The sequence below is a fragment of the Marmota monax genome, unplaced genomic scaffold (genome assembly GCF_021218885.2).
Source record: "Marmota monax isolate L192 unplaced genomic scaffold, Marmota_monax_Labrador192_F-V1.1 WCK01_AAM20220418_F8-fsc00416, whole genome shotgun sequence".
NCBI classification, from domain to species: Eukaryota; Metazoa; Chordata; class Mammalia; order Rodentia; family Sciuridae; genus Marmota; species Marmota monax.
The window spans coordinates 260,506-287,888 of record NW_026694067.1 but is presented as its reverse complement, the minus strand read 5'-3'; the positions used below and the strand labels follow the sequence as shown (position 1 = coordinate 287,888).

Here is a 27,383-nt window from a genome sequence, read left to right as displayed (position 1 = left end):
CCTCCCACCTGGGTGTCAGGGAAAGCTAGTATACCACCATAGCCAGGGTAGAGGGGACATGCTCCTCCAGTCGGGAGACCCCTGCCACCTGGGTGTGTGGGGGAGAGCTCCTATACACTCGCAGGTCAGCATGAGAAAGAAAGAAGAAGCAGAGCAAGCAAAGCAGCAGAAGAAAAAAAGTCTTTTATTGTATACAGCAATCTTTTTTATAGTATTGTGAACAAAGAAGGCAGCCTTCTGCCAGCAATAAATCAGGTCTTTTAGCTAATTAAACATAGCATACAGAAGTTTTACTTTCTAATCAGAAGTGACCCGCTTCTCATGGCTAATCTACTCTTGGCCTGAGCATGCTGAGCTCTGCTCTTTGTCAAGAACAGATAAAAAAATTTTTCTTAGTGCCCTCCTAGCCCACTTGGGAGAACATTCCCTTTGCAGGCAAGTCCTCCCAAGGACAGTAGACACCTCGTTTTCAAGCATGTCCACTGTTACCTTATCTAAACTTTGAAGAAACCTCTCGTTTGCGAGTAAACCCCAACAGACAACAAAACATCTCATATGAAAGCATGATTTGCTGTCACCTTATCTAGACCTTGACAGAATATCCCGTTTGCAGGCAGACTCCATCAAGGGCAATAATAATTACGTTTTCAAGCTCACAGTCACATCTGATTCTCTACATCTCCCTCCTTCTGTTTTTGTAAATGAGCCATAGCAGAAGCAATAAGAGAGGTTTCATGTTTCAGTTGCCTTCACTTTTTTCAGCGTTGGAAGACTATATACAAAACAAAACACAAAACAAAAATTATTACAGTGTTACCTAAAGAAGTTGACAACAAGGTAGAGAAATGACTTAAAGGATTTAAATTAGCAATACTTGAAGATGATTTTTGTAAAATATCAGATCCTGTTAGTTCAGGTAATGTCTTACTAAAGGTGTCAATAATAGTTTTTTCCAAATTCATAATTTCAAAAGTTAAATTTTGATGTCCATTTAACCATCTTTTAACAGTTTCCCAGGAATCACTGGTATTATATGGCCCAGGAGTCACACAAATATGAGAAGAATTCCAGTCACACTTTAGAACATTTCTGGTAGCCAAGATAGTCACTTTATCGCCAAGCCAGGAAACAGTATGTTGTAAATGTATCACATCTGTAGCCAATTGAGAGTCTAAGTCCTTTTGTTGTTGCCATAATAAATGAGCATCTTGATGCCATGTTCTCACGAAATCCGCAGTTTGAATGCCTTGATGTAAAGCAATGCCAGCTACTGCAGCAGTGGCAGTTACAGAAGCAACTGCAAGGATAGAAGCTATAACTATTCCTGCCAATCATCGAGAGTGATGTAACAAAACTTGAACAGCATTGTACAAATGAGTAACAGACAATGAATCAGACCAAGGACAAGTCAAATTAACAGGCACCCAAAATTCTGTGCGAGCTTTAATAATAACTAAAGAATAATTATTAATTTCTATTAATTCCCAATTAGTTCTATTTACACATTGAGTAAGATAACAGTCTATACATGATCTTGTTCCCCAAGTTTCATTCCAATCACAGTTTCCAATCATAAGAGAATAAGGGAATTTAACATATGCAGAAGCAAAATAAGTCAGATTATTATATAGATGTACTTCAAAAGGAGAGGAATGGGATACATCTAATGTGAAATTTCCAGTCCATACAGTGAGTTTCCCAGATACTTCCCATAATTTTTATATATCCCCTTGAATATTGGAAAACTTTGTATGCTGTAACATTGGAGGGACCAAAGCATAATGTTGCATTTTAATTGTCTCATTACCCCAAGCATTTATTGTCCCATTATGTTGATGCCATCTTAAAGTACGATTTGACCAACTTTTTATAAACTTAGAATGATCAGGACTCCAATCAACTATAGTGATATTTTGATATTTAACTACTGTTTTAGGGTGATGATCACGACATTTTTCCCACTCTAAATGAGTTAAAAAGGTTTCAAAGTATTTAGCTGAACATAAAGGAAGATGAGTTCTGATAAAACATTTTTCAGATGTTAGCAATGATTGATTAACATACATATTAGAGGTATTAAATCCTCGGAAGATATCATGACAGTAAAAACAGCAGTAGAATAACTATGATAATTAATTCCCCAAGTATTATAGGAATGAGAACTGGTATGTGCTATAAAAGGCAAACAGAAAGAACGAGTCCCTATACACAATGGAACTCCTTCAACAGCTAGTTATCTTAGAAATATTATACAGATTTTTATGGAATGGAATAGCTTTAATTCCCACACATACAGGAGGGGGGGAAAATTAGTATTATTATTACACACACAAACTTTAGGTTCTCCCAGGAAACACTGTGCACCAAAGGAGGGTTAGGAACATAGGCCCAATAAGCAAAAGAATGAGCAGAAACTATACTTACCTGGCAATTAATAACTGCAAGCATAGCTAATAAAAGATTAACAAGATTTAAAGGCTGATTTGCCTTTTGAAGATTTTTTTCAGCTTCTTGAGTCAACTTTTTCATCTGTCCCCATGTTGGGGGGTCTGCTGTTCTCATTGCCATTGTAGAAGTTCTCTGCATTGCCAGCTCCTGAAATTGTCTGACAAATGGGTCGCTCATTCCCAATTTGATAAGTATTGAAGGTACCCAGAATGGTGTTTTACCTGTAGAAATAAGAGCAAACCCCCTTCCCATGTGGTGCAATAACCTAGAAATCCATTCTTATTTTTCATCCCTGTACCATATAGGTATTTATGATTTTTGAAATAATGGCTGAGATTTAAATGTAGAGAAATGTTGCTGGGCTGCAGGAACCTTGGAACCTGACTAGACATTAAAAGATGTAAAGTTAGTAAAGTTTTATGAAGTATATTTTGAGGTGTATAAGCCATAGCCATATGCCCCCTTTTTATTTTTAGTATATATTTTTTAACGTATGATTTGTCCTTTTTATAATAGCTTGACCTTGACTATTATAAGGTATGTCAAATGTATGTGTAATGTCATATTTTTGTAAAAATGAATGTAATTTTTGTGAGGTATATGCAGGTGCATTGTCAGTTTTAAGTTCTCTGGGAATTCCCATGACAGCAAAACAAGATAATAAATGAGAAATGATTGCATCAGCTTTTTTTGAAGATAATGCTGTGGCCCATAGAAAATGAATATGAATGTCAATAGTATGGTGTACATATCTTAGTCGTCCAAATGACTGAATTATAACAACATCCATTTGTTAAAGGGCATTAGGATGGAGTCCCCTTGGATTAACACCAGGAGGACAGTAAGGAATATTAAAAGGAGCACATGATGAACAGTTAGCTATAATTTCATGTGTTTGTTTTTGAGTTATTTTGTATTTTTTATAAAGTTCTTTAGTGTTTGTACGATGTAAAGCATGTTCTAGATGAGCCTTTTGTAAGGGGAATAATAGTTGATCAATATTTTGATTTTTTCTAGTTAATGGTCCTGGCAGTATAGAATGTGCTCTAATATGAGTAAAATGTACTGAAATTTGGCCTACTATTTTTGTAGGTATTTTTACATGTAGTGAGATAGGACATAGAGTCTTATCTTAGGTAAGCAGGGCTCTTTATAAACCTAAAGTGTTGCAGTTTTAAAGTTTATTTTTGTTTTTAAATATAATTTTATATAAATAATTGTTTAAGTTTATTTGAGTATTAACTAACACAATATGATAACACATCTAAAACATGAAATAAAGAAAGGTTGAAAGCTTTTAGCTTTTTGTAGAAAAATAGAAAAATGTTTTTGTGTTTTATAATATTAACCTTTATGTAGATTAGGCTCTCATTAACTTAAAAAAATACATTTTAATTGTATCTCAGTGTAAAAAGTAACATAAAACTTTATATATCTTATTGATAATAGGCCCAGTTATAGAACATTAAATGATATAAATAAATCTCCAATGTTATTTTTATAAGCCTAAAATTACCATGCAACCTTTTGGAGAACACCAGCTTGATATAATTTTTTAAAGCTTCTATCTTAATGATTTATATACCTGGAAAATATGAATATATTTAATATACAAAGAAGAGTGTTAGTACCACAATTACTATTGATGTTTTTATATTAATCAAGTTTAGCTCTTAAAGAAATAACATATTAGAATATTGAAAAATAATAGTTGTTGTTTAACCATAGTTGTATAATCCTTAATTCCTTCAAGATTAATTGCTAAAAAAACTTACATATATAGCCAATGTACACAGACCTTCTTTATCATTTACTTAAACCTATATAGCCAATGTACACAGACCTTCTTTATCCCTTGCTTAAACCCTCTTATTTATTCACTTCCAGAAACAAATTTTTCTTCTATTAAATCCATACCTAGAACCTTCTAATTTTTTTCCATCTTTTAACTCCTTCTTTACTCATACTTTGAAACAATCCTTGTAAATTTTTGAATTTAGGCAAATTATTCCATTTTAATAAGAGATATTTTGTTATTTGTAGTACACAATTAATCACATCTGTTTACCATATTATGAAAATATAGTGTCTAAATATCAGGGATGACAAAGCAACCATTTATTTATTATTTATTTACCAACTTAAAAATAATCAATAATGTTATCTAATGTAATTTAAGGAGTTAAAAATATTTAATGGTATATTTAACATTTAGCATATTAACCTTGTACATCAATCAGATATTTAACAAAAGTACTCATAAACGAGTAATCTTATGTCTAATTAATTTACTTATTTTATCAAAACATTAGACAAGTATAATGAACAGTGTTAGCCATTTTGTTGATGTTGTTGAAGAAAAGTCCTAGAACCAAAGCACATCAGACAGTAACATGTTAAAGACATCTTATTTTTTTATCTGTTTACCCAATTTAAATTTAACCATTTAAATCAGTGAATTAAAAATATTTGGACCCATTTTTTAAAAATTTTTACGAGCTCTCTTTACATATATATCAACCTTTATATCATGTACATGATATATGGACATACGCACGAACAGACATACAAAACATAATACAAGTGTGCACACATAACACAATAAAGGCCTTGTAGCTATTTTAGGTGAAATTTCCATTGTAATGTTTAAATACTCCACAGTTGGTCAAAAATAGAACTGATCAGAAAAACATTAACTTAGGTCTGTAGGATCAAAATTATGAGCTCAAAAAATACAGAATCTAAGAAAAAGCAAGAGTCTTAGAAAAAAATGACCGGCTGGTAATTAGAAAGTACCATAAAATTTACGCTTTTTGTTTAGTTTAGTTTGACTTCAGGTAAAAGACACCTTTACCTTTTTTGTGACAATCCTTTATAAATTTGTACTTTACTGTAGTATAATGAACATCAATCATTTGGGGATTATGAAGGTTTTGTTGTCCAGTTATAGGAAATAAATGTGGTGGATTAACAAAACCACTAGAGGGAGCTGTAAGATCATCATCATCATCATATATCATAGTAAGGAAATGAAAAGTGCTGTTGTTTTTTACCCATATCAATTTTATACTTTGTCATTGGAAAGAGAGAAGCATTAGAAGGAGTAGTAGGTTTAAGAGAGGACCTTTGCTTTTTTAATTTCATTTTTTCCACAAAGGCCTCCATAATTTCTTTTATATTGGAGTCACTATCTGAACTTTTTGAATCTTCCACATCACCCAGATCTGATTTAGGAGACTCATCTATAGTATCACAGATATCTTCCTTGGGCTCCGTTTTGTTAATCTTAGTATCAGATTTTGATGTATCAACTTGGCTTTCACAATGAGAACCCTTTTCATTATTGCTTTCTAATAATTGTAATGCTTGAGTAATAGCGCTACACAATGTCCAAATCTTCAAAGAAATAACATTCCCAGCCTGATGCTGCTTACGGAGTTCTTTCTGAACCAATTTCCATTCCTATAAATTTAACTGGACCTTGGTTTGAAACTGGAACCAGTGACAATGACATTCTATAATTTTAAATAACTCTTTAAGTCTCTTATGATATGTTTTTACATCTATGGAATACAATAATCTTTGTAGTAACTCCACATATTGTTCCTTTAAGGACTGGGAGTTTTCTATGTTAATTCTGAAAGTCCCCCTTAAGTTTTCTCAACCTGAAGTGAATACCCTTTTGATGTTTTGTTAGTTCTGAAAGTTCCCCTAAAGTCTCTTTCAACCCAGGGGATACCCTTTCGATATTTTGTTAATCCCAAAAGTCCCCTTTCTTTTTCTTAACCTGGAGTGCTTACCCTTTCTGTGCTGGATCCTGCTCACATGCCAAATGTTGCAGTAATTCACTCGCAGGTCAGCTTGAGAAGAAAGAAGAAGCAGAGCAAGCAAAGCAGCAGAAGAAAAAAAGTCTTTTATTGTATACAGCAATCTTTTTATAGCAGGTCTTTTAGCTAGTTAAACATAGCATACAGAAGTTTTACTTTCTAATCAGAAGTGATCTGCTTCTCATGGCTAATCTACTCTTGGCCTGAGCATGCTGAGCTCTGCTCTTTGTCAAGAACAGATAAAAAAAAAATTTTTTCTTGGCGCCCTCCTAGCCCACTTGGCAGAACATCCCGTTTGCAGGCAAGTCCTCCCAAGGACAGTACACACCTCTTTTTCAAGCATGTCCAATGTTACCTTATCTAAACTGTGAAGGTACCTCTCGTTTGCAAGTAAGCCCCAACAAAGACAACAAAACATCTCATATGCAAGCATAATTTGCTGTCACCTTATCTAGACCTTGACAGAATATCCTGTTTGCAGGCAGACTCCATCAAGGGCAATAATAATCACGTTTTCAAGCTCACAGTCACATCTGATTCTCTACAGGGAAAGCTAGTATACCACCACAGCCAGGGTAGAGGGGACATGCCCCTCCAGTCGGGAGACCCCCTCTCACCTGGGTGTTGTGGGGGGAGCTCCTATACCTCCACAGCCAGGGTAGAGGGTACTCTCCACTACAGGCAGGAGACCACACCCAATGGGTGTGGGGGGGAGCTTGTATAATGCTACAGCTAGGGTAGAGAGGTTCCCCCTGCGGGCAGGAAACCCCTCCCACCTGGATGTCCTTTGATCTCTTATAGGGCACCAGCCAAAGTAGAGGGGACTTGCCCTTCCAGGTGGGAGGCCCCTCCCACCTGTGTGTCAGGGGGAGCTTGTATACCTCCTTAGCCAGGGTAGAGGGGACTTGCCCCTCCAGGCGGGAGACCCATCAAGGCGGGAGTCCCCTCCCCCAATTGGGTGTCTGGGGGAGCTTGTATACTGCCATAGCCTGAGTAGAGGGGACTCGCCCTTCCCGGTGGGGAGCCAAGTGCCTCCGAAGCCAAGGTAGAGGGGACTCGCCCCTCCAGGTGAAAGACCCTTTCCACCTGGGTGTCAGGGGAGCTCTTATATTGCAGCAGCCAGGGTAGAGAGGACTCACCCCTCCAGGAGGGAGACCACTCCCAACTGGGTGTCTGGGGGAGCTTGTATACCACTGCAGCCTGGGTAGAGGGACTCGCCCCGTCAGGTGGGAGACCCCTACCACCTGTGTGTCCAGGATAGCTCCTATACCACTGCAGCCAGGGGAGAGGGGACTTGTCCCACCAGGTGGGAGACCCCTCAAACCTGGGCATCTGGGGGAGCTCGTATTCCACCAGCACTAGGGTAGAGATGACTGGCTCCTCCTACCTAGGTGTCTGGTGGTGGGGCTCTTATGCCACCCTAGCCAGGGTGGAGGGGACTCACCCTTCCAGGCGGGAGACCCCTCCCACCTGGGTGTTTAGCGGGGGAGCTCCTATACCGCTGCAGACAGGGTAGAGGGGACTCGCCTCTCCAGGTGGGAGACCTCTCCACCTGGGTGTCAGGGAATGCTAGTATACCAGGGTAGAGGGGAATTGACCCTTCAGGCAGGAGATCCCTCTCATCTGGATATGAGGAGGGAGCTTCTATACAACTACAGCCAGGCTCCTGGGGAATGGCAAGAGGGGCACCAAGGACAGGCTCAGGTGGCCACCTGGCCTGTCCTTGGGGTGGCTGCAGGGATCTGAGGGGGCAATCCATGTGGTTCATATGTGTGAGAACTGGAGCCCTTGCAGGGCTGTTTTTTCCCTGGATGTGTCTGGAGTCACATTCACACTGGATGATCACTGAGAGTTGGTACCTGAATGAGATGATGAGAGTGGCAAGGGTGGCCAGGCTGATCTCCAGGAAGAGGGCAGAATCTCCTGGGAGAATTAATGGTCAGGTTGGGGAGAAAAATAGGAGAGATGGGCAAGGAGGGGACCGGCCCTGGAGGTCAGGAGCCCTGTAGTTCAGAAGGCTGCAGAGGCCAGGGGGTTGGCCCAGTGAGGCTTTCTGGTGGATAGGGAGGGGTTGCTTTCCAAGGTGGAGGGCAGGAAGAGGTCAAATGGGGCAGCCATGGTGTAAGGTCAGAGGACACCCTCCTGACTACCTGGTTGGGTTTTCTGTATTCCCTGGGCCCCCACTGTAAATACAAACAATGCCACAAAGTTGGATTTGATTATTTCATATAAAGATGCCCCCTCATGCTTGCTCAGCAGAGGGTTTGCTATGGAGACCAGCGGGGAAGGCCCCAAGGGGGCCCAGGCTGGAGCCAATTACTGTGGCTGCAGCAGAAGAAAGCCCACCTCAGCCGCTGTGTGGATAGCAGGGCCAGTGTGGAGGGCCGACTCTCAGAAGTTGGTTTCCAAAAAGCAGTTGTCTTGGCAGGAATAAAGCCTTGTCTTTGTGCCTGATACCTGCTGCTACCAGAGTTGAGTGCCATGTGGCCACTCTCCCAGTTGCCTGCCTCCCCTGTGTGGCTCAGTCTGGAGTCAACATGGGCATCTATACCAGTGAACTCACCGACCACACCTCAGGTCTTGGGGCCATAGGACATGATGCAGTGGTAGCCTAGCTCAGTCATGATGTGAGGGACATGGTCAACATATATGGTAGGTAGCACAGAGAACTTGTCATTATGGCAGAGAGAGGTTGGTGGCATGGCCCAGTCTCAGGGAGGCCTAATCAAGAGCATGGCACAGTTGGTGATATGCACAGTCTGTGGCATGGCTTGACTGGTGATGTGGCCCAGTTATGGCAGTGAGCCTGACCACTGAGGGCCCCCAACGCAACCAACCCAAGGTCTTCCTGAATTCCTGGGCTAGGAAATACAGTTTACATAGCACAGTGTGTGCCTGTGACAGCAGGTGAAACACTGTGGGGAACTTGCATGGCCAAGCTCCACTTTCCCAGGGAAGATGCATAAGAAGGAAGCAGGGGTGTCAGTAATTTAAATAGAACATAAGGCCAAAATGCCTCTCATGCATATCCAGCCTTGGGAAGGTTACCCAGGGCTTGGGGGCTCATAGGCTTCTGACTTTCTGGACCCCCATCCTGGGGCTGCCATCTCTCTTGCAACCAACAAATGACCCCAAACCCAGCAAGGCAGAGTTCAGAAGGGAGATGCCTGGACATGCTCCCAGGACCTAGGGACATATTTAATGACTATTATACTTAACTGGTTTGCTGGGACTCTGCATTTAGAGCAATTGTTGTGCTCTAGGCAGAAGAGGACCCCTGTGGCAGGGGGCCCAGCATAGTATGGAAGGCCCAAGGGTCACAGTCCTGGCTGGTTGAAGCTGGACCATGGATCTCTCTCTCCTCCCTCTCGACTCCAACCCCAGCACTTAGCCAGCTCCTATCTGCAGAATCCTGCTCTTAGCTAGCTACCAAGGAAGGTGTTAGCTGTCAATGAAGGTGTTAGTTGATAACTCAAGTGTTAGCTTACAAGCCATAACCCGATGTGAAATGATTCACATTTCAATAGACTCATTCCTAAGGCGAGGTAGGCTGAAAGAACCTTCAGCATTCAAAGGGGCAGGGAATCTGATGGTGGAATAATAGGCCCTGCTGTTGAGGCCAGGTCACCCTAGCCCCAGGAGAAGTCTTTTGCTAGTATAGAGCCTCACTGAAGGCCCAGGAGTGTCTGGCCCTTCAAGGGAAGCGAGGGTACAACACCATAAGCAGGGGGAGATTGCTGCTGGGAGACTGTCCCAGTTGAGTGTGCATCTGGGTTGGAGAGTTGAGGACAGTTGGGACCTGCAGTGACTAGCTGGGAAGAGTGAACTCCTCCCCTGGGAGGGGATCAAGCAGAAAATGAGGCCAGGGGAGGAGGCTGCAGGAGGTGTTCCAAGCCAAGTCAGGAAGTGCTTAAAAGGGATGATGTGTGGAGGAGGGAGCAGCCTGCTGGGGGCAGGGTACTCTGGGGTGGGAACTATACTCCTTCACCCCATGCCCTCACTGCACCCAGACCACTGTTCCTGTAACAGCAGAGGTGCTATTTGGTAGACCCACCCCATACCCCCTGGAACCCATAGTGGCTGCTATTTGCATTTTTTTTTCATTAAATCACAACTCCCCATTGTGAAATGAGGGGAAATCCCCAGTCTCCCAGCTTCTAGGGTTTATCAAGAGCTAAAAGGGCCTAGGCTGGGCATAGAGTTCTGAACCTCAGTGTGCCTCTTTCTACAGTATTGAAGGAGGATTTCCGCATAAGCTACCCAAACCCCAGCACCTGACAGACTAGGGATGAGACAGTCTGAACCCCACTTCCTAGTAGTCCTTGTGCTCAGTCTGGTGGCCCTATAGTGTATGCCAAGAGCACATCTCCTCCTCCTCCAGCATGACCTGCAAGCTGTTAGGGGGCTGGGGGCAGGCAAGCCATGAATAATGCTTGAAATATGGGGATGGAGATCGGGCCCAGGGGGACTGCTGTAGCTTGCAGGAACTGGGCCCTGGCCTGTTCCGTGGCCTGGCCACCTTGCAGTACCTCTACCTTCAAGACAATTGGCTGCAGGCACTGACAGACAATGGCTTCCATGACCTGAGCAACCTCACACACCTTTTCCTTCACAGTAACCACATCCCCAGTGTGCCAGAGCACACCTTCCGTGGCCTGCAAAGTCTTGACCATCCCGAATCGTGTGGCCCATGTGCACCCACATGTCTTCCATGACCTTGGCCGCCTCAGGCACTCTACCTGTTTGCAAACAGACTCTCAATGCTGCCTACAGAGGCCCTGGCACCTCTACATGCTCTGCAGTATTTGCGGCTCAATGACAACCCCTGGGTATGCGACTACCTGGCACACCCATTCTGGGCCTGGCTGCAGCAGTTCCGATGTTCCTCATCTGAGATGCAGCAGTTCCAATGTTCCTCATCTGAGATGCCCTGTAAACTGCCCATGCACCTGGCTGGCTGTGACTTCCAGTGTCTTGTTGCCAATGACCTAGAGGGCTCTGCTGTGGAAGCCAGGCCCTTCCATCCCATCTGGACTAGTGTGGCCACTGATGAGGAGCTGCTGGGGCTGCCCAAATGCTGCCAGCCATTCACTGCAGACAAGGCCTCTGTGCTAGAATCTGGTAGGCCAGCTTCTGCTGGCAATACACTCAAGAGGCGTGTTCCACCTGGTGACAGCCCAGAGGCAACAGCTCAGGCCCACGTAACATCAATGACTCTCTCTTTGGGACCCTGACCAGCTCTGCAGAGCCCCCACTGACTGCACTACAGCCAGAGGGGTCTCAGTCACCAGGAGTCCTCACCACTGGTCCTCGTCAGAGGACAGGCTATTCCCGCAAGAACCACGCCCGCAGTCAGTGTCATCTACGACAAGCGGGAAGTGGAGGCAGCAGGGCAAGTGATGAAGAGGGTTCAGGTGCCCTTCCAGCCCTGGCCTGCAGCCTTGTGCCCCTTGGCCTTGTGCTGGTAATGTGGACAATGTTTGCATCCTGCTGACCAGCTACAACCCCAGAACCTCTCAGCAGCCAGGTGTGTGTATAAAGGGGGTCTCCCACCCTGCAGCCAGCCAGCACCAGGGACAGGTCATTTTGGGCAGGCCAGTCCTCCCTGATGGATGCCACCCCACTAGCCCAACCCCATCTCCATCCCATCATGTTTACAGGGTTGGGGTAGCATTTGTTCCAGAATGCAGTCTCCCACTCAGATCACTATATATAGAGATATGCATTTTTAATTTACTTGTGTAAAAATATTGGATGATGTGGAATAAAGAGCACTTTTCTTAAACTATGGCCTCTCGGGCTGAGGTGCTGTGAGTGGTGAGAGGCAGGGGTGGGACCAGGTGCTGCACCTCACTGGACACCATCACACAAGGCCCCTGAGAAGAAGTGGAGTCACCCAGCTGCATGTACCAGGTATGACATGGTATCCCTGCCACCTTCTAAGCTTGCTCTTGAGCCCAAAAACATACCCTGAGAGCTGGATTGATAGAGCATATGCCAGGCCTGTGGGTCTCTGTGAGGCTGCTTTTGCAGGACATCTAATTTAGTTCCTTCCACCCAGCTTTGCATTGCCCCCAAGAGGAGATTGAGGATAAGAGATGAAGAACATTCTCCCTCTTCTGGGAGATGGACAGGAGTAGGGTGGCCCTGAAGAACAGCTGATTTGGTAAAGCCAGGCTTGAGACCAGGCAGGAACTATGTACACCTTCCTACCACTGCCCAGGGATACAGCCAGATTCTATTTCTCTTACAACACACCCACAGCCCAGAAACAGTCCTTTGAGGATCTGCATGCCCTTGTACGCATGTGTGCACAACACACACGTATGACCAGGCAGGAGCTACATGCATGCATGCCTATGTATGAAAAAAAGTACCCACAACACAGACAGAAATACACATGTGCACACTTTCCCAAGGCCTAGGCCAGGAAGGACTCAGAAACAAAAGGGAAAGAGGCCACATGGCCAAGAAACTAGGTAGGGTGCTTACAGGGAAGGCCCCCTCCCCCACAGGTCAGGGGCTGGGGAGGAGGAGGAGAAAATTCAGTAATTTGGGGGAGGGAACAGCAGAGGGGAACATTGCTGGTGGCACAAGATGGCCCTGGGGCCAGCTGGGGCTCCAGAAGCCCAGGGGAGTGTCAAAACCAGCTGACAATCTGTAGTTCCTGTTACAGCAGAGATGCTTAAAGAAAGACACACACACACACACACACATCCAGTATAAATGAGCACCTTCTTTACTTTTCTCTATCCTTCTTTTATACATCATTGTTAATTAAAACAAGGGAAAAGAAAAAAAACATCCTTTGAACAGCTTAATCCTTTCAAGAATGGATAAACATTCTCAGAAAAAGTTTGTTTATGGTCACAGTGCTCCGTATTTCTTTTTTTTTTATTTTTTTATTTTTAGTTGTTCAAAACATTACAAAGCTCTTGACATATCATATTTCATACATTTGATTCAAGTGGATTATGAACTCCCATTTTTACCCCGTATACAGATTGCAGAATCACATCGGTTACACATCCATTTTTTTACATACTGCCAAACTAGTGTATGTTGTATTCTGCTGCCCTTCCTATCCTCTACTATCCCCCCTCCCCTCCCCTCCCCCCCACTCCCATCTTCTCTCTCTACCCCATCTATTGTAATTCATTTCTGTCTCTTGTTTTTTTCCCTTTGCCCTCACTTCCTCTTATATGTAATTTTGTATAACAATGAGGGTCTCCTTCCATTTCCATGCAATTTCCCTTCTCTCTCCCTTTCCCTCCCCCCTCCTGTCCCTATTTAATGGTGATCTTCTTCTCATGCTCTTCCTCCCTGTTCTGTTCTTCGTTGCCCTCCTTATATCAAAGAAGACATTTGGCAATTGTGTTTTAGGGATTGGCTGGCTTCACTTAGCATAATCTGCTCTAATGCCATCCATTTCCCTGCAAATGCCATGATTTTGTCATTTTTTAGTACTGAGTAATACTCCATTGTGTATAAATGCCATATTTTTTATCCATTTATCTATTGAAGGGCATCTAGGTTGATTCCACAGTCTAGCTATTATGAATTTTGCTGCTATGAACATTGATGTAGCTGTATCCCTATAATACGCTCTTTTAAGGTCTTTGGGGAATAGACCGAGAAGGGGGATAGCTGGGTCAAATGGTGGTTCCATTCCCAGCTTTCCGAGGTATCTCCATACTACTTTCCAAATTGGCCGTACCAATTTGCAGTCCCACCAGCAATGTATATTTTTTTGAGGATATTGTAAATGGGGTGATTTTCCTCATTTCCATTTCAGAAGATTTGTCATTGATATACAGGAATGCGTTTGATTTATGCGTGTTGATTTTATATCCTGGCACTTTGCTGAATTCATTTATTAGTTCTTGTAGTTTCTTTGTAGAACCTTTTGGGTCTTCTGGGTATAGGATCATGTCATCCACAAATAGTGATAATTTAAGTTCTTCTTTTCCTATGTTTATGCCTTTAATTTCTTTTGTCTGTCTAATTGCTCTGGCCAGTATTTTGAGAACTATGTTGAATAGAAGTGGTGAGAGAGGGCATCCCTGTCTTGTTCCAGATTTTAGAGGGAATGCCTTTAATTTTTCTCAATGTAGAATGATGCTAGCCTGAGGCTTAGCATAGATAGCTTTTACAATGTTGAGGTAAGTTCCTGTTATCCCTAGTTTTTCTAGTGTTTTAAACATAAAGGGATGCTGTACTTTGTCGAATGCTTTTTCTGCATCTATCGAGATGATCATATGGTTCTTTTCTTTGCGTCTATTGATGTGGTGAATAATATTTATTGATTTCCATATATTGAACCAGCTTTGCATCCCAGGGATGAATCCTACTTGATCATGGTGCACAATTTTTTTGATATGTTTTTGTATCTGATTCGTCAGAATTCTATTGAGGATTTTTGCATCTAGGTTCATTAGAGATATTGGTCTGTAGTTTTCTTTCTTTGAAGTGTCTTTGTCTGGTTTCAGAATCAGGGTGATGTTGGCCTCATAGAAAGAATTTGGGAGAGCTCCCTCTTTTGCTATTTCCTGAAATAACTTGAAAAGTATTGGTATTAATTCTTCTTTAAAGGTTTTGTAAAACTCCACTGTATACCCATCCAGTCCTGGGCTTTTCTTGGTTGGTAGTCTTTTGATGGCTTCTTCTATTTCATCCATTGATATTGGTCTGTTTAAATTGTGTGTATCCTCCTGACTCAATCTGGGCAAATCATATGACTTAAGAAATTTATCGATGTCTTCACTATCTTCTATTCTATTGGAATATAGGGTTTCAAAATAATTTCTAGTTATCTTCTGTATTTCTGTAGCATCTGTTGTGATATTGTCTTTTTAATCCTGTATGTTAGTGATTTGAGTTCTCTCTCTTCTTCTGTTAGCAAAGGGTCTATCTTATTTATTTTTTCAAAGAACCAACTTTTAGTTTTGTCAATTTTTTCAATAGTTTCTTTTGTTTCAATTTTGTTGATTTCCGCTCTGATTTTAATTATTTCTTGCCTTCTGCTACATTTGCTGTTGCTTTGCTCTTCCTTTTCTAGGGTTTTGAGATGAAGTGTGAGCTCATTTATTTGTTGGTTTTTTTTTTTTATTTTTTTGAGGAATGAACTCCAGGCAATGAATTTCCCTCTTAAAACTGCTTTCATTGTGTCCCATAGATTCCAATATGTTTTGTCTGTATTTTCATTTATCTCTAAGAATTTTTTGATTTCCTCCTTTATGTTTTCTGTAACCCATTGATCATTCAGTAACATATTGTTCATTTTCCATGTGAAGTAAGATTTTTCCTTCCTCCTTTTATCATTGATTTCCAGTTTCATTCCATTATGACCAGATAAGATGCATGGTATTATCTCCACATTTTATATTTGCCCTGTGGCATAATATATTGTATATTTTTTAGAAGGATCCATGTGCTGCTGAGGAAAAAAAGTATATCCACTTGATGATGGTTGATATATTCTATATATGTCGGTTAAGTCTAGGTTATTAATTGTGTATTGAGTTCTATAGTTTCTTTATTCAACTTTTGTTTGGAGGATCTGTCCAGTGGTGAGAGAGGTGTGTTGAAGTCACCCATAATTATTGTGGTGTGGTCTATTTGATTCTTGAAATTGAGGAGAGTTTGTTTTATGAACGTTGCAGCACCATTATTTGGTGCATAAATATTGATAATTGTTATGTCTTGTTGGTGAATGATTTCTTTTAAAGTTTATAATATCCTTCCTTATCCCTTTTGATTAACTTAGTCTTGAAGTTGATTTTATTCAATATGAGGATGGCCACCCCTGCTTGCTTCCGAGGACCATGTGCGTGCTATGATTTTTCCCAACCTTTCACCTTCAGTCTGTGTATGTCTTTTCCAATCAGATGTGTCTCCTGAAGGCATCATATTGTTGGATTTGTTTTTTTTTAATCCATTTTACCAGCCTATGTCACTTTATTGGTGAGATTAAGCCATTAACATTTAGGGTTCCTATTGATATATGGTTTGTACTTCCAGTCATGTTTGATAATTTATCTTTCTTTTTTTTAATTTGGTTTGTTTCTCCATGATTAGTTTTTTTCTCCACTCTCGCTTTACTGAGGTACTTCCCATTGTTGGTTTTGGTTGTTGTTTTTCATTTCTTCCTCGTGTAGTATTTTGCTCAAGATGTTTTGCAATACTGGTTTTCTGGCTGTGAATTCTTTTAACTTTTGTTTATCATGAAAGATTTTTATTTCGTTGTTGTATCTGAAGCTTAATTTTGCAGGATACAAAATTTTTGGTTGGCATCCATTGTCTCTCAGTGGTTGAAATACGTTGTTCCAGGATCTTCTCGCTTTCAGCATCTGTGATAAAAAATCAGATGTTAACCTTATTGGTTTACCCCTGAGTGTGATCTGCCTCCTTTCTCTTGTAGCTTTTAATATTTTCTCTTTGTACTGTATATTGGATATCTTCATAACAATGTGCCTTGGCATTGGTCTACTGTGATTTTGTATGCTCAATGTCCTATATGTATCTAAAATTTGTACATCCATTTCCTTTTTTATATCTGGAAAGTTTTCTAAAATTATTTCATTCAACAGATTGCTCATTCCCTCGGTTTGGACCTCTATACCTTCCTCTATCCCGATGATTCTTAAGTTTGTTTTTTTTATATTATCCCATATCTCTTGGATGTTTTTCTCGTGGTTTCTTACCAGCCTTTCTGAGTTGGCTAGACTCTTTTCAAGGTGATATATTTTGTCTTCATTGTCTGACATTCTGACTTCTACTTGCTCCACCCTGCTAGTGATACTCTCGTTTGAGTTTTTAATTTGGTTTATAGTTTCCTTCATTTCTAGGATTATTGTTTGATATTTTTTATAATCTCTATTTTCTGGTAAAGTTGCTTATTTGCTTCTTTTATCTGTTTATGTAATTCAATTTCAATGTGTTCTTTCATTGTTTGAATTTGCTGTCTCATGTCCTCTTTAAGATTCCATTCCATCTGTATAAGGCATTCCTTGAGTTCTTTATTTGACCATTTTTCTGATGCCTCTAGGTTCTCCTGTAGATTTAAGCTATCTTGCATTGTTTGTACTCCTTTTCTTCCTTGCTTTTTCATGCTGCTCATGTTGCTTCCGGTTCTGTTTGACTGCTGAATTACTGTTTACTCCTATAAATTTATTTTGGTTTTGTGTATCTCCAGAGTCTCTCTTTTGTGATGGGAGACTATGACTAAAGATGATGAATTTTGTTGCACTTTAAAGCAGATTCTTTTGTTTCCTAAACTGTGATGGATACTGATGGCATATAGCTATCTGCGGTTTGGTCTTGGGACTTATGTTTAGGTCGAGTGATGTGATGGTATAGAGGTTGGTATTTCTTGGCAACCTTGGAAGATTGCTCTACTGACGAGGGATATTAACAGGAGAATGGTCTGGAGTATTTGTGGGTAGCTAGGGAATTGGTAGCACTATATAACGCCTCAGAACATTTACCTATACACATTTAGTCAATTACACATAAACAGCGTGGTGTTGCTTGGGAGGAAAGGTATTTGAAGGGGAGGGAAGAAGTCGCTAAAGAGAGTGAGAGTAAACAGGTAGAATTCAAGAAAAGGGGAATAAGGAAATTGAAAAGAAATGAAAAGACAAAAAATAAAATTAAAAAATAATAATAATTTAAAAAATATATTAAAAAATGCAGTCTTAAAGTTTGATTAACTTCTCTCCCAGTAGGTGGAGCTGCGCCCACCGGGTCAAGCTTCTCCTCTCAATACGCAGGAACCAATCACTGTGAGGTGGCTCCTCTTCCCCCACTGGGCAGGTCTCCAATCCTGAGTGCCTAGGGCCTTTTCTGGTATCCAGTATCCAGTATCTTCAGTATCCAGTCACTTCCCCACTTTTCCTCCAGCCAGGCCCCGCTCACTGGTGACGCTCACTACAATACTGGCTACACATTGGGTCTGCTGCTCCTGGGAGCCCTATTTTCTCGAATGACTGGGCACACTCTCCCTGTTTGCCATTCCCCCAGACTGTAAGGTTGTGGAGCGTGGGGCTATGAACCGTCAGCGTATTCTACCTGCCCTCTGGTAGCCACGCCCCCAGGAGCTGGTGCAAGAGATCTCAGTTTTCAGCGCTGGTGGGAGCAGTAGCCAGGGATCCTGTGCTGCAGGTCCTGCACCGCTCCTGACTCCTTCGGTCTGACTATTGCGCTCCTGGGAGAGCTGGGGGGGGGGCCTTGAGATTTCCCCACTGTGTGGAGATGAAGGGCCCGGGGTTCACACACCTGCAGATGCCAGTTTCAATGAAGCTATCCCCTCCACCACATTCTGGTGACATCACTTCTCTGCCATGTTGGTGTCCCTTGCAAAGGGCCGCCGTTCATTCCGTTTGCCGGCTGTCTGATGCGAAGGGTGGGTCCGGTCCGGCTCTCCCAGGCACCGTCTCAATCCCGTGCCCGCTGCCTATGAAGGCTCAGTTGGTATTACCTCCAAAGGTTCATGGAGGAACCGAAGAGTTGTTTCTCTATTCAGCGTGAGCGTTCGTAGCGCTGAGTCACGACTGTTTGGCTGCGAGACGCAGTAGATCAGCCAGAAACTGCATACGGAAGCCTGAATTCACCTGCTCCAGGCTCGGTGTGGGTTCTGAGGGGTTCAAATTGCTCACCCCAGGTCCGAGTCAGCCCAGCATTGCCTAGTTATCCTGGGCAAACAGCATTCAGTTGGTTTAAGAGTCCCTTTGCCTGCGCAGCTGAAGAGGTCAGAGAATTGATCTCTCAGCACCCGCTGCCATGTTTCTAAAAAGTCCCATATTTCTTATCATTTAGTTTGTGGTTAGTTATTTCCTGGCATATATATATATATATATATATATATATATATATATATATATATATATATATATATATATATATTTTACACTTGGCAGAACATTCTTTTATCTTCTTAAGACAGCAAACAAGGACACAGTTCAAAGAGTTCATTTCTCACAGAACTCCTTGTTTTGCTAAGCACAGCAAAACTTAACTGTTTGTGAGCCTGAGCACACAGGGGAGGAGGAGAGTGTCAGGAAATGTGCTTAGCAACCAAAGCCTCCAGTTCTCCTTCTAGCTGCTCAGTGCTGCCACCCAAGGTGGGGGACTCAGGACAGATTCTCAAGGCCATTTTCTTTATTCATTCATCTATGCATTCATTCTCTAGACTGAGAAAGAAACTGTCTCAGTAGGTTCCAGCCATGGATATCCCCATACAGTAAGGACCCAGACAGCTGGGGTCCATGTACTGTGAGGAAGAAAAAGAGGAAGGAGAGAGAAGTGAGTCCCAAGTCCTTCTGACTACTGTTTTCCATCTGATGCTCCAAGAGACTGTGAACTGCTTCTCTGGGCTACTTTCCTCCTGGGTGCCAGAATTTTCCCCACTACACAGTAAGCATCTCAGGGAAATTGCAAATGAATGTGAGTTAAGAGGAAAGGAGATAGAAAAAGATTTCTGATCAACAAAGCACCATCATTGCAGACCCTGCTCTATCTCCATGTAGAGAAGCTTCTAGGGCTGCCTTGGTGGGAGAGGGGGCATGAGACTCAGAGTCTGAATTCCAGAGAGTCCAGTGGATTGAGGGCTTCAGTTTCTGGAGTCTTTCCAGCTCAGCTCATCATGGGGAATGTAGAGGGCAAAAAGAGAGAGGCTTGTTTATATCACAGTGAAAGTGGAGCTGGGGACCTTTGTGAAACTGAGGCACCTAGGAGGGTCCTGGGTGCCCACTTTAACCCCAGAAGGATGTACAATATAGAATGTGTGTATATGTGTTCATGTCTGTAACATATGTGGGTGCATGCATGGGATTTCACATGTGCATTCATTTGTCTCATAGCTCAGATACCCACAGTGTGGTACTTCAAGGACAATAACCTGTTTAAGAAGACTAACACAGAGCTCCTAATGAGAGGAGTCAGTTCAAAGACTGATGCAAGATGTAAGGCTGGAATCAAACACTTGACTGTAATCTGGAGCACTTATTGACTAGCCATGAATGGCTGAACATGAAGAACTAAAGACAGGGAACTATTGAGCTGACCATAGGGGACAATAGAGAGTAGAACTGACCCATGTCTCTGAGGGATTTGAAAAAGGAAAAATAGCCAAACAGGGCACAAAGAGAAGAATGTGGAGTAAGAAAAAGGATCTAGAGGTTAAGAATTCCTTTCAGTGAGTGCTACACAGAGGGATTATGGGGACCAAGACTGTGTTTTGAGGAGGTAGGAGCAGGATGGACATGGAAGGACAGGGATTACAGGTGGGGGAAGGGAGATATAAAAGTGATGGCCTCTGTGATGTGGGCTTAGACTAGAGATGGAAGGACATTCAAGGATGAAGTGACATTCAGACTGTCCAAGGGAAGGGAGCTCACACATTCTCCTGGAGGCCTTGGGGATCCAAGGAGAGACTGATCACAGTAGTGGGGAGGTGAACAAGTCTGCACAAGAGAAGCAAGCACAGGGTGGATAGGTGAAAATATGCAGGCTGGGTTCCTGCTGAGGGCATTCCCTTGCTGTAGAAAATTCTGAGGAGTTTGGGTGAGAGTGAAAGCATCTACCAGGGAAATATCAAAAGTCTTTCCTGGCCATGTTTTCTCAAGGTCTAATTATGTACACCTGATGGGATGGCCAAAGTTAAGATGGGAAGTGCATAAATTAAAAGAAGCAGGGCCATGTTTTCTGGTTGAAAAGGAGGATATTCATTGAGGGTTTTCTGGTTTGAGGGAGAAGGGCTGGGATGGTAGGGGTGGGAGGAGAGAAGCTTCCCTGGGGTTTTTAGATCCAGGGTGGAGTGAGGGTCTAGAACCTAGGAACACTGTGCAGGGGACACACTCTTCTCTACGGTGCTCCCCTAATGAGTGACCTGGCAGGGGTATATCTTATGAGATCCATTCATCTGCAGTCAGAGTCAGGTAGCTGCTGGCCATGTACTTATTATTGGTCTGTTTGGAGGGCTGAGTATTGTCCACACTCTGGGTGACCTTAGTGCCAACTCTGTTCCAGGACATGGTCATGGCACCTGGGTAGAAGTTGTTGATCAAACACACCAGTGTGGCCTTTGCTCTGAAGCTCCTAAGAAGAGGGTGACAACAGGGTAATTGAGGACCAAGCCTTGGCCTGACCTGCAAGATGGAGCAGGCTAAAGGGATCAGTGTTCTAGTGTACACCCAGGGGGGCCCTATGCTGAGTGTGTGAGGAGAGTCTTCTTGGTTAGGGAGTCTGTTGGAGCATGTGGGATGTAGAGGGTGTCCTGGAGAATTCCTTAAACTATTCTGTATGTTACTACATGTTAAACTACCCAGGAAACCTGTGTATCATCTTACCTAGCACCTCTTAGACTATGGCCTTGCACACAAATATGTCACCCATGCCTTCCTGTCCTGATTAACCCTACATCTTGTTTGGTCCATGTTTGGTCTCTGTCTGTCCTCTGAGCTCTCTGATATTTCAGTGTGTTCCATTAAGGGTCAGTTCTTACCTGATTCCTTGGCTCTGAGAGACAGTGTTTTTACTAAGGAGCCCATTTTACCCCAATGAGTCTCCTCTTGATTCTCTGCAATGGGTAAGGATCTCTGTTCCTAAAAGTCTGTCTTTCTGGAATGGCCTCAAGGTAAAGGTCTTTGTCCACAGGGCAGATATGTTGGTTTTCTGCACTGACAAGTATTTTTTATGAGTTCAGGATCTCATACTTCTGAGGAGCTCACTTTGCCATATCATGTCCTTCAGTGCATCTGTACCCAGCATCATATATACAGTCTTCTACTCCTTTCTTTCTCTTGTCTAAGTTTCATGAGTCTCATTGTGGCTCTGTTCCCTTTACCTAGAGACCCATGGAGGCTTAAGGATCCCTGTCTGCTTCTGTATTTTGAGTCTCACAGCCTTGGGCACATGATATTCCAACCTCTGATATCCCAGCCTTGGGTGTTCCATTTCTTTTCTAATTCAAGTAATTTCAGCTCCTCATAAGCCTGGTCCCTCTTCCCCATAAGATAGTGCCTCAGTGCACATGTTCACACAGCTCATCAGACAGGGCTTAAGCCAATGAAAGACAGAACAACACAGCACATCTGAGGGAAAATATGTGGCACAAACTGAGAGAAAGACAGCTGAGTATCCAAAGGTAATCCTGTCTAGTTTCTTTCCTCTGATATCAGAGTTGAAGGGTCATGGGTACTATCTGAGTTTTCATGGAGTCTTACAGAAAACCAGGAGTTCAGTGCCTGAGGGCTGAAATCCATAGAGAATGTTTAACCCCAGGCTGAGACCAGGCACAACACGACCAGGAGAAACTCTTATAATCCTCGGGAATAACAAAGAAAGTGGGATAAAAAGTCACTCACCCAGGACTGTCAGCTGGTTCCTTCACCAAACACAAAAATACTGTGACACAGCTTGTGCAAAAACCCTTTCTTGCCTTACCCCTATCCCCTTAGACCCAGCTGCATCTGTGCTGGAGGAAGTCTTTGATACATCTGGTATCTTCATGAGAAAAAGGCAAAATCCCTGAGAAATGACCAGTACATGGTGTCATTCTTGGAAGGTGCCATCTGTCCTGAGAAAAAACCTCACCAAGAGATCACCAGCATGTATTTCTCTTCACTATGGAAGAATCACTTGTTGGGAAAAGGAAAAACAGAGGAAGTGCCAATTTTATGCTCACACATTGCCCTGGCACTTTCATTGCAGCCTCTGTCCACAGGACCCTTCTGGGCTACCTACCCCTAGTGGAAGTGACAGTCCCTGGGTCTGGATACCAAGGAGTCCAGTTAATTGAGGGTCCAGTTAATTGGGACAAAGCTTGGGGCTATAATTCCTAAAATGTCACACTGCTATCTGAAGTTCTTGGGGGATGTGTAAGTCCTTGGATATCTTCCTGCCCCAACATTTCCTCCGTCACCCATGCCTATCAGGATATGTTCCCTGGGAAGTTTCTGTTGGGCCTCTCCTCCAGTAATAGGATGGAGAGTGGACACATTTAGACTTGTGAGTCATAAAATTCCCCCTCCCCACCCCTGGCTAAGGCATCCTAACTATAGTGGGGCAGCAGGAGAAGAGACCCAATAACTGGATCTACCTTTCCACAGAAAGTTCTTCCTCCATCCTTGTCTCCTTTCTATTTACTTCTCCATAACTCCAAGTTTTCAGTCTAACTCTCCTTAATGTGTTGAGGCAGACCATAACAGAGACCATGAAGGATAGACCCTGGGAGGCCAAGCACTTCCCAACCCCCTTTGTAGAACCCATACCCCTAGAGCTTTAGCCTGAGACACTTTTGTGACTCTGAACGCTGTGGTCCAGAGAATTCAGCAAGTGGAGATTGTGGGTACTCTGAAGATCTTTCAAAGAAAACCTCTTGAGAATGTCCCTTGGGCCAGAGGGAATTTCCAGCAGGGTACACGGAAGGGTTATTTCCATACTGCACCAGCAAATAACTAAGACTAGGGGACTAACGGAAGAAAATGAGTAAGCAGATAAGGAGTGGCAAAGATTACAGATTCCTGCATAAATCGAAACTTCAGCTCCAGAAAGGCTAGACAGGAGAGAAAATCCACCAAATGGGAGAGGAAGGGGAAAACTCACCAAGGACAGTCACCTTGGCCCCACTGCCAAACACAGCACACTGTGAAACAGATCTGTATATGAACCATTTTTTTCACCACAGCCCAGACCCTCCTGCAGTTGCAACAGAGGCCCAATGTTCAGCCTTCTTTCACAGGGGCTGCTCAGGACATGGGTGGGTGAGATTTCTTGCTTCTGCTTGAGTGGGAAGATGACCTCTTTAAAGGCTGTGGGATAGGACCATCTTGAGTCATCCCAAGGGTTGTAGAGGATTTCTTTCTTTTCTTTATTTAAATGAGATATATATATATATATATATATATATATATATATATGACATTTAAATAAAGAATACATATATAAATAAAGAATACATAAATAAAATACATATATATATGACATTTAAATAAAGAATACATATATAAATAAAGAATACATAAATAAAATACATATATATATATATATATTAATTATGATATGAAAAGATGAAAGTGCAAAAATCTGTCAAAAATTAATGGCAATCATGTGAGATGATGGGGTTCTGGATAATTTTCTCCTCATCTTACAATTTTTTTGTAATTTCCAAAAACAATATGAAAACCTTAACACTACTGACTGAATGATGATTATATATACATATATAAATATATATATATATATATACATATATATTTATATATATGTATATGTAAGTATATATATATATATATATATATATATATATATATATATATACACACACACACATATATACACACACATACACTTACATACATAGTTGTAGATATTTGAAAACTCAAAGACCTATGTTTTCCAAGATTTATTGTTCTCTTCTTTCTATTCAGAGAATACTCAAAATTATGTCACAGGAATATACTGGACAAACACCTATTATGTAACATTCTAATAAAATAATGTTCTAATAATACAATATTCTAACAGCAGTTTAAATAATGACTGATGATCCTAATTTCAAATTCCAGAGATAAGTTCCTGGGTAGTGGTTGGAATACTTTCCTTGCTCACAGTAGAGTTTATTCCATAAGCTCTAAGTGTGGGGATCTCTGTTTTCCCCTTGACCTCCTTCTGACTTACACATGCACCTGTGCACATACTTGCTTCAACATGGCCTTTGTGCACACATGAAGCAGTCAGCCTCTGTTCATATTGTCACCATGACTGGGTGCCCCTACAACCTAGAGACACACATAGTAACCCTCATGAGAAGTACATAAGCAGAATGGGATCCCAGAACCAGGCTCTCAGTGCACTTCCTTGTGCTGGCCCATTAACCTGTAGAGCTCACATGGGGACACACACCGGCAGCTTGGAATACCTGAAGTATCCTCCTCAACAAGTACCTCCCTAGTTCTCCAAAGTCACGTGCTGCTCCCTGAGCACAGCCCTTCCCAAGCTTTCTCCTCAACTCATTGCCATTCTTGGAATGGACAGAAACTTCCTCCCTTTCCCCAGTGTGAGTGGCCTACCACAGAGACCATTATTCTGGGACTTTAGGTGATGACATTTGATGATTGATTTCATGACACCAGAGGGCTTTTCTGCCTCTCCTGTTACCTGGAGACTTCCTGATCCATTCATAGAGATGCTCAACATGACAATGTGTATCAAAGAGCATATGCTTGTTATATGCATTTTGTGTGGAAAGGTGCGTGTTTGTTTGTGGGCATATATGTTTATGTGTGTGTGTTTCCACAACAGCAGGGAGCCTACACCAAGTTGTTAAGAAGGTGCATCAGCTTGCACACAGCAGGTGGAAGGTATTCTAGAATGTGGCTACTGACTTTGAACACATTAGACTCACTGACAATCTTAGGGCACCTATGGTGGGTCCATTAGAAGCAATACTGATTCCTGCCTCTCAGGGGACTAGAAAATAGATGGAAAATTGAGGGACACACATAGACCAGGGGTACCAAGAGGTGAGTGTAGTATGAATCATCAGGTTTCATGGACTGAGTATCCTATTAATAAGTGCTATAGGGCTGGGAGTTGACAGTGCTATGGGGCCCAGGCAGTGTCCTCAGGGAGGTAGGAGCAGGGTTGACACAGAAGAAAGAGCAATTGCCTCTAGGCAGCAAGGAGAGGAATTACAGGTGGGAAAAGGGAGACAAAGGGGAAAAGATGGATGGACTCAGTGATGGGGGCTTAGGCTTGAGATGGAAGGATATTCAAGGATGGAGTGATGTTCAGACTGCTCCAGGGAAGGGAGCTCACACATTCTTCTGGAGGTCTTGAAGATCCAAGGAGAGACTGATCCTTAGAGTGGGGAGGTAAACAAGTTGGCACATGAGGAACAAGCATAGGGTGGATAGGTGAAAATGTGGAGGCTGGATTCCTGCTGAGGGCCATTTCCTTGCTGTAGAAAATCATGTGGATCTGCCAGGGTAATATCAGAAGCCTTTCCTGGATTTTTAATCTCAAAGTCTTTGACCACACTTAGGGGATGGTCAAAGATAAGATGGGAAGTGTGAAAACTAAAATTAAAAAGACCATGATTTATGGTTGAAAAGGAAGATGTTTATTGAGGGTTTTCTGGGTTGAGGGAGAAGGGCTGGGATGATAGGGTGGGAGGAGAGAAGCTTCCCTGGGGTTTTCAGCTCCAAGGTGAAATGAGGGTCTGGGACCTAGGAACACTGTACAGGGTACACACTCTTCTCCATTGTGCTCCCTTCATGAGTGATCTGGAAGGTGTATGTCACATTAGATCCACTCATGTTGTGTCAGAGCCAGGTAGCTGCTGGCCATGTACTTGTTGTTGGTCTGTTTGGAGGGCTGAGTGTTCTCCACGCCCTCTGTGACCATGGTTCCATCTCACTTCCAGTCCATGGTCACAGCACCCGGATAGAAGTTGTTGAGCAGACACCCCAGTGTGGCCTTGTTGCTCTGGAGCTCCTCAGAGGAGGGTGGGAACAGGGTGAGCGAGGGCCCAGCCTTTGACCGACCTGAAAAATGGACCAAGCAAAAAGGATCAGTGTTCTGATGTCCACTCTGGAGCCCCTATGCTCAGTGTGTGAGGAATGTCTTCTTGTTCAGGAACTCTGTGTTGGAGCATGTTTGATGTAGAGAGTGTGTTGGGGAATTCCTTAAAGTATTCCCCATGTTTAGGCTTTAAATAATCCAGGACACCTGTGTATCACCTTGCCTGGCACTTCTTAGACCATGGTCTTTCACACAAATATGTCACCCTTGCCTTCCTGACCTGCCTCCTTCTGATATCTTTCTGGTCCATCCTTAGTCTCTGTCTGTCCTCTGAGCTCTCCAGGACTCCAGTGTGTTTCATTATGGTCATTTATGACCTGACTACTTGGTTTTGAGGGCCAGTGTTTTTACTAAGGAGCCCATTTTCACCCCAATGTGTTTCTTTGCAGAGTCAAACCAGAATGCCTTGTATACAGGTCATATCTGTAGGTTTCCTGTATTGGGACCTGTTCATATGTAAACTCAGGAGCCTGTGCCCTGTGGAGACACACATCCACAACACTCATCTTCAGTCACTCTTCTCTT

The 27,383-nt window shown here is 42.6% G+C and overlaps 1 long non-coding RNA gene and 1 pseudogene across 1 annotated transcript; one reads left to right on the top strand and one right to left on the bottom strand.

Annotated features, from left to right (window-relative positions):
* Positions 1-164: 164 nt before the first annotated feature.
* On the bottom strand, positions 165-6,800 carry LOC124106633 (uncharacterized). Its single transcript, XR_006856102.2, has 2 exons — positions 6,249-6,800; positions 165-2,669 (listed from the first exon to the last, which is right to left on the bottom strand). It is a non-coding gene; the product is annotated as an uncharacterized LOC124106633 (long non-coding RNA).
* A 2,012-nt stretch (positions 6,801-8,812) lies between these two features.
* LOC124106627 (reticulon-4 receptor-like) lies at positions 8,813-11,769 on the top strand (annotated as a pseudogene).
* Positions 11,770-27,383: the final 15,614 nt, after the last annotated feature.